The sequence below is a fragment of the Typopeltis vanoorti genome, chromosome 14, assembly GCF_054136105.1.
Source record: "Typopeltis vanoorti isolate ZY-2024b chromosome 14, IOZ_Tvanoo_1.0, whole genome shotgun sequence".
NCBI classification, from domain to species: Eukaryota; Metazoa; Arthropoda; class Arachnida; order Uropygi; family Thelyphonidae; genus Typopeltis; species Typopeltis vanoorti.
This window is the reverse complement of record NC_143562.1, coordinates 102,274,516-102,287,790: the sequence shown is the minus strand read 5'-3', so window position 1 is coordinate 102,287,790 and position 13,275 is coordinate 102,274,516. Positions and strand designations below refer to the sequence as shown.

The window sequence follows — 13,275 nt, the reverse complement described above, 5'->3', positions numbered from 1 at the left end:
ATAAAACTAACAGGAACTCCTGTATTCCATAAAATTCATGTATGCAAGCATACCATTTCTTTGCTGGACGTATATACACATCCAGCAAACCTGAATAATATTCTGTCCACCTGCTGAAAGAACATGGATAAGATGTGTAGTTTGACTGTCATGTCCATTAGAAAGTGCGATAATCCTTCACACTGAAAAGAACACTTAACTACATTACCTGGTGTACGTAGTAGCTATGTTGTGTGGCCTACAGCAAGAAACGCTTGCCGTTTGCTCGGTAATGCTTCAGAATAACTTGATAATTTTGATAACACCAAAACAAGATGAGACACATCTGTAGAAATCTATTATTATTATTAGAGTCCTTTTAAATACCTATGAGTTATATTCATTTTGCTGCTTGTTTTTATCGTATAATTATAGTTTTTAATGCCAGTGTAAAATAAGAAATCCTTTCATACTTTCTTCATTTCATATTGTATCATTTCATTCATTTCATATTGGAAGATCAATGTCCCTATGAATTTTGTTGCTAATTATTTTAATCGCCAATACATTTAAAAATTCTCCAAGAACTCAATTGAAGATAATTATTTTTGTCAAACAATTATTTTATAAATTCATGAAAATCCGAATCTAAAAATGAATACAACCTCCATCTGTTCCAAATTAAGTTTCTATTTTATTCATAATCTTAGTTCGAAGGTTAGTTACCATACGTAAATCTTGAATCATATCATATAATGCATAATTTTTATAACGTAATCTGTAGGTTTTTGCATTTCAACTTTCTTGGTTTCCCCCCTAATCACTCACTACAAATCAAAATAAACGGCAGTTATGAAGTCAACTGTTACGTACATATTTTCAGCTAATTTAGATATTATACAGTAGTTTTGAAGTAGTGATATTTTCCCTACAGTTTATCTTTTGAAACATGTGTAGGTGCATGCATCAAAATGAAATTTTATTTCCAAAATTTTCATAACAAAATTAATTCGCCTTTAATGACTAACCCCCCCTCCCAAAATTATCACCACACATACACAAATACTGATAGATAACATGTGCGCACTTTCTTTTTGTTTGAAATCGTTATTTTTCCTAAGTATACTGTTGCAGTTTTAAGCAAAAGACAAAGGCGTAGAATCTCTGATAAAATACCACTGGATATAAATTAAAGACTCACATCGGAAACCCAGAGTAATGCAGTTTAACACCATTTGTTGTTCATAAAAAAAATTAAAAAAATCGTTCCTAAAATTGAAATGTGCGACCCATATAATCTTATTTTGCAAGGAAAGGAAGCAAAATGTCATATTTATTTTAATAAATGTTATTTAAAAAATATAAATGTTTGTCATAATATTTCCAATGCAAACAAACATTTTGATCATTTATTTTTGCACATGTGAAATTCGTTTTTATTTGGGAAGAGACACAATAAGTAAATTGTGCAGCAAAAAAAGGGTCAATTCAAGAAATACAATGCACATAATTACAATAATTCGTTAACTGCAGGGAGGGGAGGGTAATTGCATTTTAACAGATAGAATGCTGATGAAGTTTCATCAGCATTCTTCCTTTTAATAAGGTCAAAGGGATTTTGAGTATATTTGTGAACAGATATATTCAACATAACTTAGCCAGTTTTGTTGTAAAAAGTGCTGCATTTGAAGAACTTGATAATTTTGATAACACCAAAACAAGATGAGACACATCTGTAGAAATCTATTATTATTATTATTAGAGTCCTTTTAATTATGAACTCTATAAAGATATACTTAATAAATTTGTATTTTTGTGGTTTTAAATAAATAAACTAGTTTCATTTTGTCACAGATGGTTTCCGCTGGACTACCTGGATTTTTAGACTATTATTCTTATCAATATTGTAAAAACTCGATTGTAGCTTAAATATTCCAAAGCCCATTACATCGATTTTTTTTACTTAGGTCAAGTCCCATAAGAATGTTGTAAAAAATAGCCTTGTTTGTCTATGTATATTTTGTATTAGATATTTTTGTAAATAGCCCTTTGGAAATTAACTGTTTATACTTCTTTAATGTTTATCGAAAATATTATGTCAAATATTTATATTTTTAAATAATATTTATTGAAATAAATATGTCCTTTTGCTTTTGTTTCTAGCCAAATAGCATTATATGGATCACCACATTTCAGTTTTAGAAACGATTTTTTGTTATTCATAAAGACAAAATAAAAAAATTAAAAAAATGTTAAAATGCTAAATTGCATTACTCGGTTTCCAATTGTTAGTCTTTTTGGTATCAAAAATTTATATCCAATGATATTTTAGCAGTGATTCTTCGCCTTCATCTTTTATTTATTTGTATTATGCATATTACGATAATATCCAGTGCATATCCTTGTAGATATGTTGAAAATATAATATGAAAAATATCATATACGGAATGATTCAAATTTTTTGCTCATTTTGAAGACTTTCTAATGCCCCCCCCCCATCCTCTCCTGGAACTCATTTGCATAACTACTGTAAATTTCTACAGGTTTGTAAGCTTGTCTAGACAGTATTCAAAATCTACGGCAATCAGATTGTACCGTGAAGCTTCTAATTCTGTACTATTTATTTGCAATCTAAAACCAGCTGTTCTATTGTCTGCTGAAATTATGTGAAATTTTAGAAATAATATGCTATATTTTCACCATGCAAAATTGTTTATATGCATACCACACAAAAGAAAGTTCAGTAGTATTATTTTTGTTTGTTTTTCTTTAAAAAAATCTAAATATTACTTCTTCTGCTGCTGGAAGCTATTTCTGAAATAATCTACACCTTATAAATACTTGGTAATATCCTCTTAGCTGGAGGAAAAGCTGAAGGATTATTACTTTCAGCTATTGAGAAAGAAAGGGGAGAACACTAAAGTCATACTAAATTACCTCAAGCTGTAGTGCAGAATACATCAAGAATGTCTTGTTTTCTTTTCGATTGTTGATTACAGATATCCTAACAGAAATACTGACATTTCGTTTACATGCTTATACATTATTTATGCCAAAATAATTTCTTAATTTGTAATAATCAATTTCACTTTTATTATCGAAAAATTAGAAATTATTTCATACAATTATCTTGAAAAAGAGGATTTGAATTATTTTCAAAGAAAAGGTGCATATGCGTTTCATAATCTTCTTTTTTTTTGAGGGGGGGGGGGTATAGACCCAATTAATTTGCGGATATTTCAGAGAATTTATTTCATAAATCGTTTGCAAGACAACTGTTACAAACTTAAATCACTTGGGGAACATACCCATTCATTTTAGTGTAAAATAGTAGCAAAGGTTCAGTTACTTTAGATATCTAGTAGTAAGACTTATACGTTGGTTAGACATAACTGGTAATTAATTTACAGAATTCACAACGCATATGAAGTATATTAATTAAAGATACTTTAATGAATCACTTATATATTTCGGCAATGTCACATTGCCATCTTCGGGAACATAAAGATATGGTATGTGCACTAAGGAACTAACAAAGCAAATGAGGAAGAAAGTAATAAACTAATTCTGTTCTTAAAGTCCTAATGGTGCCCTCTTGCGGGCTAATTTGGTAGTCTTGGCCGTTGGGCTAAAGTTCTCATAATGAAAGTCTCCCAAATTTGGGGCAGTTTCATGCACCCAAATTTGTTGAGGTTAGGAACATTTTTTAGGTCAAGTCCCATAAGAATGTTGTAAAAAATAGCCTTGTTTGTCTATGTATATTTTGTATTAGATATTTTTGTTCATTTTGTTCATTTTGTATTAGATATTTTTGTTCTAACCTCAACAAATGGGTGCATGAAACTGCCCCAAATTTGGGAGACTTTCATTATGAGAACTTCAGCCCAACGGCCAAGACTACCAAATTAGCCCACAAGAGGGCATCATTAGGACTTTAGGAACAGAATTAGTTTATTACTTTCTTCCTCATTTGCTTTGTTAGTTCCTTAGTGCACATACCATATCTTTATGTTCCCGAAGATGGCAATGTGACATTGCCGAAATATATAAGTGATTCATTAAAGTATCTTTAATTAATATACTTCATATGCGTTGTGAATTCTGTAAATTAATTACCAGTTTAGATATCTAATCTAGAAGAAAATGTTATGTCTGCTGATATTAGAATCTTGGTGAATAATTTTTCTGACAAGATTTCTCTATTCGTTATAATGTGTGTTTCTTGTTATAGGCAAGTGAGAGGCAGCTACGAAAGTGAGATAATCCGATTAACCGTTTTCTTCAGTGTGAGGGTTTATCACACCTTCTAATGGACATGACAGTCAAATTGCACTTCTTATCCCGGTTCTTTCAACAGGTGGGCTGAATCATATCCAGATTTAGCTACGTCTATAGACTTCCAGGCCATTTGGGAGGCATTTTGAAACACGTTCCAGTGACAACAGAGGTTTTTTTGTGTGCTGCTGATATTTGTATTAATTATTTGGGTAAGAGCAGTTTCTATATCACATAAATAGAGCATTTGAATTTCAAGTTTATTATTATTTATAAATTAAATTGATTTTTCAGTTCATTTTTTAAGAATATATTAATATAAAGATAAGAATATATTATTCAATTAATTATTAATCTTATTTTACTGATACTCATTTATTTTAACAAAACCAAGATACTAGTGTTTCTATTTTTGTATTTTTTAAGCTTTTAACGTAATTATTTATTTTATTTATAGTTTATTTTGGATTTAATAAATATTTATTTCGCTTTTGATAGATTAATTCACATAATGATGCCAAGAAAAATTTGAATCCGGAGCTAGTAAAAGAAAACGACTTAGAGAAAATGAAAAACAGCTAAATGGTCAAAAGGGGACAATTTTGTCTTTCTTTCGTTCTGAAAATGAAGAATTTCGTATAACTGAAGTTGTACTTCACAGTTCTCAGAATGAAAACGAAACATTGGTATCATTATCAGGAGGAGATGAAAGTGAAAATGAAGAACACCAAAATGATGTAGAAAACATAGGAGAGAAAGAAGTAAATGAAACAAATCAAAAGGATTCTAAAGAAAATTTTCAATCGGAGTCTGTACTTACCAGCAAGCCAGCTATCTCTTATCCTACCGATATAGCAGTGTGGCCACTTACTATTAATGAACAGTTTATCGAGCATATTTTAATAAATATGCCCCAGAATGTTGGTAAAATCGAAAATTTAAAAAAAGAATACACAGAACGCAATAGAATATATGTCAGAAATGTAAATGAATCACATTTTTACTGTAAAAAGGCGAATGGAACAAAGGAGAAACGAGAGTGGCTAATTTTTTCAGAAACCAGCAAAGCAATTTACTGTTTTGTTTGTAGATTGTTTTCTAAGTCAAATAATAGCTAAATGAAGGGTTTTAATGACTGGGGAAATATAAACACGAACCTTATCTGAACATGAGCATTCTACTGAGCATATACGAGCAATGTGCACATATTGCAAAAGAAAATCAAGTTCTGTAAATAGTCGAATTGATTCTGAATTGATCAAACAAATACAATCTGAAGAAAATTATTGGAGAGGTTTTAAAAAGAATAATAGCTACCATTAAGTTACTGAGTAAACTAGGGCTAGCATTTAGAGGAAATACAAATGATATTTTTTCTGATTCTTGTGGAAATTATTTATCGTGTTTACATTATTTAAGTGAATTTGATGATTTTTTAAAACATCACATGAAAATGTACGCCAACTGTGGTTCTGGCAGATCAAATTATCTTTCTTACCATACTTGTGATGAATTCATAGCGTTAATAGCTAAAAAAACAAGAGAAATATTAATATCAGAAATTAAGGAAGCTGCTTATTTTGCAATAATACTCGATTCAACACCAGACACTGCCCATAATAACCAATTAGCTATGATATTTAGGTATGTTGCCACAAATTCTGACATTAGAGAAACATTTATCGGGTTCATCAGAATTACACAACACAATTCCTTATATTTAGAAGAGATAGTATTAAAAAAATTAGACGAATTATCTTTGAATATAAAAATGTGCAGATGGCAAAGCTATGATAACGCTGCCAATATGAAAGGTATCTATACAGGTTTACAAGCTAGGCTGAAAAAACGTAGTCCCTCTGCACATTATATACCGTGCTCTAGTCATTCTTTAAATTTAATTGGCAACTATGCCGCAGAATCTTGTCCAGAAGCAGTGCAATATTTTTGTTTAATTCAAAATGTATATAATTACTTTTCATCTTCAACAAGAAGATGGGGTATACTCCTTAAACATTTAGAAAAAAAATCTTTAACAGTTAAAAGACTAAGTGAAACGAGGTGGGTCGCAAGAGCTGACGCTATATTGGCTTTGAAACGTGGATATAAATAAATTAAAGATGCATTACTTGAACTATCCATTTCTCCTCATGAAAAACCTATTTCTAAATTAGAGAGCTCATCATTGGCTAAACATTTTGACAAACCAGAAACAGCAATTTTAACAGTTATGTGGGACAAAATTTTACAACGAATAAATGCTACTAGTAAATCTCTACAAGATCCCGATATGGATTTGTTTTTAGCTAATAATTTGTTACACTTTTTAGTTGGTTTTATTTTAGATATAAGAAATAGTTTTGCTGCTGTAAATGAAGAAGTGAATTTATTAACACATGAGACAAAATTTAAAGATGAAAAGAAAAGAGTTAAAAAATGAAAAAAAAATGAGTGACGAAGTTTCACAATCTAACAATGAGATTATATTACATGGGAAACAAAATTTCATCGTGAACACTTTTAATGTCATTTGCGATAAACTAATTTTGGATATTAATGAAAGAACAAAAAGCTATTTCGATATATTAGATATGTTTGTCATTTTTTTGAAGGAAGATATAGATCAAGACAAGTACAAGACTATTATTGATAAAATTTTACAAACTTATGAGACTGATATTGATCCAGAAAAATTTACTGATGAAGTTAAGCAATTTTTAATAATGATAAAGGAAGAAAATTGTTCAATTAAAAATATGTACAAATTTATAAACGATGGGTTAAGGTCTACTTTTCCGAATGTAAAAACAATTTTAAAAATATTTTTGACGATGCCTATTTCAAATGGAAGTGCTGAATGCTCATTTTCAGTGTTGAAACGAATAAAAAATTATTTAAGAAGCAACTTGCACCAAAATAAAACAAGTGACCTGTCATTATTATGCATTGAATCAGATGTAATGGACTCGATCAATTATGATGAAATTATAGATATATTTGCTAAAACAAAAGCCAGAAAAAAAACCTTTTAGTTATTAATTTTTTTATTTAAATTTGAACTGATTTATTTTTATACTTTTTTTTAAAATGCAAATATATGTATACCAATTGTATTGTGTTATTAAAATGAGTTATTATGGAAATGTTGACTTTTATTTTCAATAAACTAAAAAAAATGCTAATTTTTGAGGGCCTCATAATGATGTTGTGCCTTGGGCCTCCAAAAGTATAAATGTGGCCCTGATACTAGTATCATGTATACTGGCTTTCACTATGATATGAGTCCCATCCATCAAGTGGGATGAAAGAGCCAACTCTGAAAGAATGGAAGTGGCCATAATATTTTGAATGAAATGCATAAAATTTCTTTCTTTCTAATATGATTCTGTTTTCCAAAACATAACACATTACTCTGTTCCTTCAGAAAAAATCAAAATTTAGTACATAAACTGAAATATAATAAATTACTAAAGTTGAAAAATGAAACTGCTAGTTTCTTTTAAAAATAACATACATTAAGTGCAAAAATATAGCAATTAATGTATAACATTTTTACACAACTTTGCAATGTTTTACATGGCAACAGAACCATTGATATAAGACAAAACTTTTGTCTTCCACATTAATATGAGACAAAAATTTCCCAATATTGTCATATTGGGAAATTTTTGTCTCATATTAATGTGGAAGACTCTGTTCCTTCAGAAAAAATCAAAATTTAGTACATAAACTGAAATATAATAAATTACTGAAGTTGAAAAATGAAACTGCTAGTTTCTTTTAAAAATAACATACATTAAGTGCAAAAATATAGCAATTAAGGTATAACATTTTTACACAACTTTGCAATGTTTTACATGGCAACAGGGCCATTGATATAAGATAAAACTTTGTCTTCCACATTAATATGAGACAAAAATTTCCCAATATTGTCATATTATCAATTCCTGATGCTGTATGTATCCTCAAGATGTATGTAGGATACTATAATAGTACTACAAAATATTATCTTCCTATCAACAATTTTTTTCCAAATTGATAATGTTATCAGGTGTCCAATACTTGCAATCTTATACAGACAGTAATACTTAACTGCACAGTGATTTCTTCAAAGTAAATTCTTCAAAATTCTTAAAAGGAGCATGGGTGGAGAGTTGCCATGGTGCCAAAAACACGTGTTGGCTGTATAACTATCTTTCATACAGATGAATGATATATCAGTAAATTTATAGCATAAATAAATAAATTTTTTATACTTTTCATTTCTTAAATTAGAAAAACATAAAAATGCAAATACTTTACAGTAACTAGTGTATAAGTAAACTTATTTTTGAATTTACAACTGTGATATTCCATACTCGGCTATTTCACTTTGCGACACTTTAGTAGCGAAGCTCTTAATATAGTGACTTGTTTTCTGAGGGTTTTTGTGACATCACTGAGTAAAAATAAAATGTTTAAGATATATATTTTAATTTATGTATTCAGTGTTTTTGACTCAAGAAGTGCAACAACTAACTATAGGCTACAAGCCACTGCTTTATAACATGAAGAATAACAAGTTGCAACAAAACTGAGTTACAACATACGTTGTATAATGTGGAATGTGTGCATAAACATTGTTCCATATTACATTATTTTTTTCAGTTTAAAGTTATTATTCTTAACATAGTGGTAGTCTTATAGTTTATCAAAATGAATGCATATTACATAATGCATATTTATAAGATGTATAAGAAACATCTTCAAGAACTAGCCAACTACTGAAATCAAATTTTTGAAAAAAAGAAAAGAAAAAAAAAACTATTTAATTAACTATTCCAAAATGAATAAGCATTATGCAATTAACCAGGTTAAATTTGTAATAGAAATGATAACAAAAAAAGTTTGTAATTTTACTTTCTTTATGCAAATGAGTATTGATGTTATACTCTGTATATGTCTTCCCCACCATTAAATGACTTTTGATAACACGAAGAATAACAACTTGCAACAAAACTGTGTTACAACATGCATTGTGGAATATGTGCATACACATTGTTCCGTATTACATTATTTTTTTCAATTTAAAGTTATTATTCTTAACATAGTGGTAGTTTCCATAGTTGATCAAAATGAATGCATATTCATGACTAAGTATAAGAAACATCTTCAAGAAGAACTAGCCAACTACCGAAATCAAATTTTTGAAAAAAAAAACTATTTAATTAACTATTCCAAAATGAATAAGTGTTATGCAATTAATCATATAAATTTGTAATAGAAATGATAAACAAAAAAAAGTTTGTAATTTTACTTTCTTTATGCAAATGAGTATTAATGTTATAGTCTGTATATAGTCTTCCTCTAGGTCATTTTCTCACCATTAAATGACTTTTGATAACACTTCATCATCCATTTTGTTTATGTTAGTACGTCACCTTAGATTAGCTCTGCTCAAACATTCTTCAATGTGAATAATGTCAACATAAAGTTTTTTTATACCATTTTCATTTTTAATGATTCTGCCACATGCCATGTGTTCACTCCCCTAATTTTTCTGACTTCTCACATCTCTCTCTAGTTTCTAGTCTTTGATCAACTATTTTATTTCTAACCCAAATCTTAGCTCTGTGAGTTAAAACTTTCGAAGACTGTTTTGTTCCCTGCTATTTAGAGTTACATGTTAAGCCAGAATAAATATTTAACTGAAAATAGTTAATGACGTGTACCTAATTATTTGTGCTATACTTTGCCTTAGTTGATTACATATTTAACTGTACTTAAATGTATATCTCTATTTAAATGAATACCACACAGTTATCCCTTCATCAACAAACTTTTCAATGCTAATTTAACGTTTTAGCCAATTCTATCTTATTTCAAAATTTAATCAACTGGCACTCTGCCTATTACTTTACTTATTCTATTATCTATATATAATTTGTTATCTTCAAAAAAGTAGAGCCTAAATAACTTAAATGTTTTATTCTAGAGGCTCTCTAGAATAAAATTTTTATTTTATTGTAACAAATTACCGACTGATCAGCATATCAGGAGTCATTGTCAGAGTGTTGGTCAAGAGAAAATACAGGAATGGATAGATGGAAATGGGATACTGTATGGAGACACCATGGTTTTTTTCAACAGTAGATCATGCTCAGTAACTTGCTCACATTTTATAATACATTGACAACTGAGTTGGATAAAGGTAATGAGTTTACAGTGATACTGCTGGACTTTGCAAAGGCCTTTGACAGGATACCACATGTAATTCTATGGGTATTTTCATGGAGTCTGAAGACTCATTGGAAGAAGACCAACACTAATCTTTACATACACAATGCCTATCATACCTCTCCTAATACTCATTCACTGTCAGAGCAGTCACAATTATTTCTGACAATCCATTGAACTCACTTGCCACTCTTAACAGAAAAAATCTAGTCCACACACTCTTACACAACTTCCACAGGTGACTCCGCCCCAGCTCTCTCTATTTGCCAAGTATTGAAAAATTTCCTTTGTGCCAATCTTACAGAACACATTTAATAATTTCATGTCCCCCTCTTTTTCCACATATAAACTAAACTTTGCACCCACGCACCCTCAACCTATTCTTACCACAGACTTGATCATTCATCTCTGAATCTTCTCCACTCTCTCATGATCCCCAAGAAACTCTTGATTTCCAAATCTGTTCACAGTAGTCAAGATGCAGCCAACTCTTATCCTATATAATAACCTACATATAATAACATCCAACACCCTTTGAACTGCTTTACAAACATTTGCGATATAACCTTTGAACCTCAAATCTTCATCCACCATTATTCCTTAGTGCCTAACCTAATTAATTTCCTACAATCCAGTACAATCAATGTGATACACGGTAACCTTTTGAACCCAATGTGTATAACTTTACATTTTGCAACATTAAATTGACAATCATTATTCTTCACCCACAATGCCAATTTATTTTAAGCATCCTTAAGATATATGACATTTATCAATTATTGTGCTCCCCAGTTTTGGATCATGAGAAAAAAACTGCATAACACTCTCACTTATTTATCCATCATTAATATAAAAATTAAATACTAAAGTATGTTCTATAAAACTGGAGAAATGCCACCAATACAATGTCTTTAAACGTAAAATTAACTTGAAAAATAAATAAAATAAATAATAAAAAAACAGACGCCTGAAGAATAATGAAAAATTTTTACTCTTTTTCAATATTGCTTATAGTAGTGGTGGTACTGTTTATAACTATGGCCTGAAGCAACTAGGTTATTAAAACTGTGTTTTATGTTTATTAAGTGCATGTACTTTTTAGCCAGTTTGCCAGAATCAAGAAACTGAGTTTCCTGGAGGGAACTGTTTGCTGTCTCTTTATGAGATAGCCTTAAAAAAAGTTCGGGGTTACTTTTTTTTTTTTTTTCCAGCAGTGATTCTGAATATGCTGCATGTCAGTAGAAAATAAATTCAGAATATTGCATCTGCTTCTTCTGGCCCACTTATGGGGAATGAAAAATCAACAAACTCTGTATGGGACCGGCTAATTTATCTTCAACTGAAACAATTCTTCGCATACTAGACGGGATACAACCAAGGTATTTATAAACCAAAGGTCATTGTCGAAACAGAGTAAGCTATACAGGCTCCGAACTGAAAAATTTCCAAGTGTGCTTAAAAAATGCTGCTGGCAATTTTGAGCCGGCCCTACGCGGTAACGGACAGAACTATATATATTCCATCCCGAAGATCGAGGGAACCGGTTTCTATAGATATTCTGTCAATATTTAAAAACTAAATTTATTCATTAAGGTTCATTTATTTAAATAACCTGCTCCTCTTCATCACGAAGAATGGCGAAACTTTTCGATAAGCAGTGACTAAACTAATTATTAATTTATACAACTTTAAATAACACATATTTCTGGGTAGCAGTGATTTTTTTTTTTTTTTTTTTTTTGTTTGTGTGTGTCTGTGTAGTAAGTAACATCCTAATAATATTTTGAGGTAGAATATTAAACAAAATAGCTTACTTCCAATACGGGTGAGACAAATAAAAACAGAAAGCATGCCGCCCTTTGTTTATACGACCGATGCGCCCTCTAAATATCCGAAGCTTCAATTTTTGGCATGTTTACTATAACAAATACAACATTATCATGACCTAAACTTACTAGGTAGTCCGAAAAGTTCTCGGACTCGACCATAGGCGGAACACTATCGGCAAGATATCCTTTTTTTTTCATAAGCATTCATGTGAAATTGCAAGCCATCCTATTAAGTAGTTGTTTTATAAATCTGTCTGAAGCAAAAGTGTTGTCTGTATCCCTTGAAAACTGAGTATCGTGTGGTAATAAAATTCTTTGTAAAAGGTTTAACGTCAAAAGAAATTCATTCGAAATTGATAAAAGTATATGGGCTCTTCTCCTTCATTTTCGACAATTAAGAAACGGGCTGCCAAGTTTAAACGTGGCCGTACCAATCTTGAAGATGATCCACGTGAAGAACATCCAAAAAGTGCACGATATGGTATTGGATGATCAGTATCAGTGAGTCAAAGTGCGTGAAATTACTGACACTATAGGCATTTCAAAAGAACGTGCATGATATATTTGGCATGAAAAATTGAAAAAGAAAAAAATTTGCGCAAGATGGATGCCGCGATTGCTCACAGCAGATAAAAAACGCACTAGCATGAAAATCTCTGAACAGTGCTTGGAGCGTTTTAACAAGAATAAAACTGTTTTGTGTGTCGATTTATTATGGATGAGACTTGGATTCACCAGTACATACCAGAATCCAAACAGCAGTTAAAACAGTGGAGAGAAGCCAGTTGTTCAGCGCCAAAGTCGATTCCATCAGCAAGAAATGTCATGGCATCGGTGTTTTGGTATGCTAAAGGCATTTTGTTTATTAATTATCTTGAAAAGGGTAAAACAATAACCGGGGAATATTATTCTGATCTTTTAACCAGACTAGACGAAAAAATTCGTGAGAAAATACCCGGTTTGCAGAAAAAAAGAA

General features: G+C 30.5%; 1 protein-coding gene across 1 annotated transcript in view; it reads right to left on the bottom strand.

Moving 5' to 3' along the window:
- Positions 1-12,318, bottom strand: part of LOC150099808 (uncharacterized) — a 187,878-nt gene extending 175,560 nt beyond the window's left edge. The window contains exon 1 of the mRNA XM_090404516.1: positions 12,285-12,318. The gene's annotated coding sequence lies outside the window, so the exon portion shown is untranslated. The remainder of the gene's footprint in view (positions 1-12,284) is intronic.
- Between the last annotated feature and the right edge of the window lie 957 nt (positions 12,319-13,275).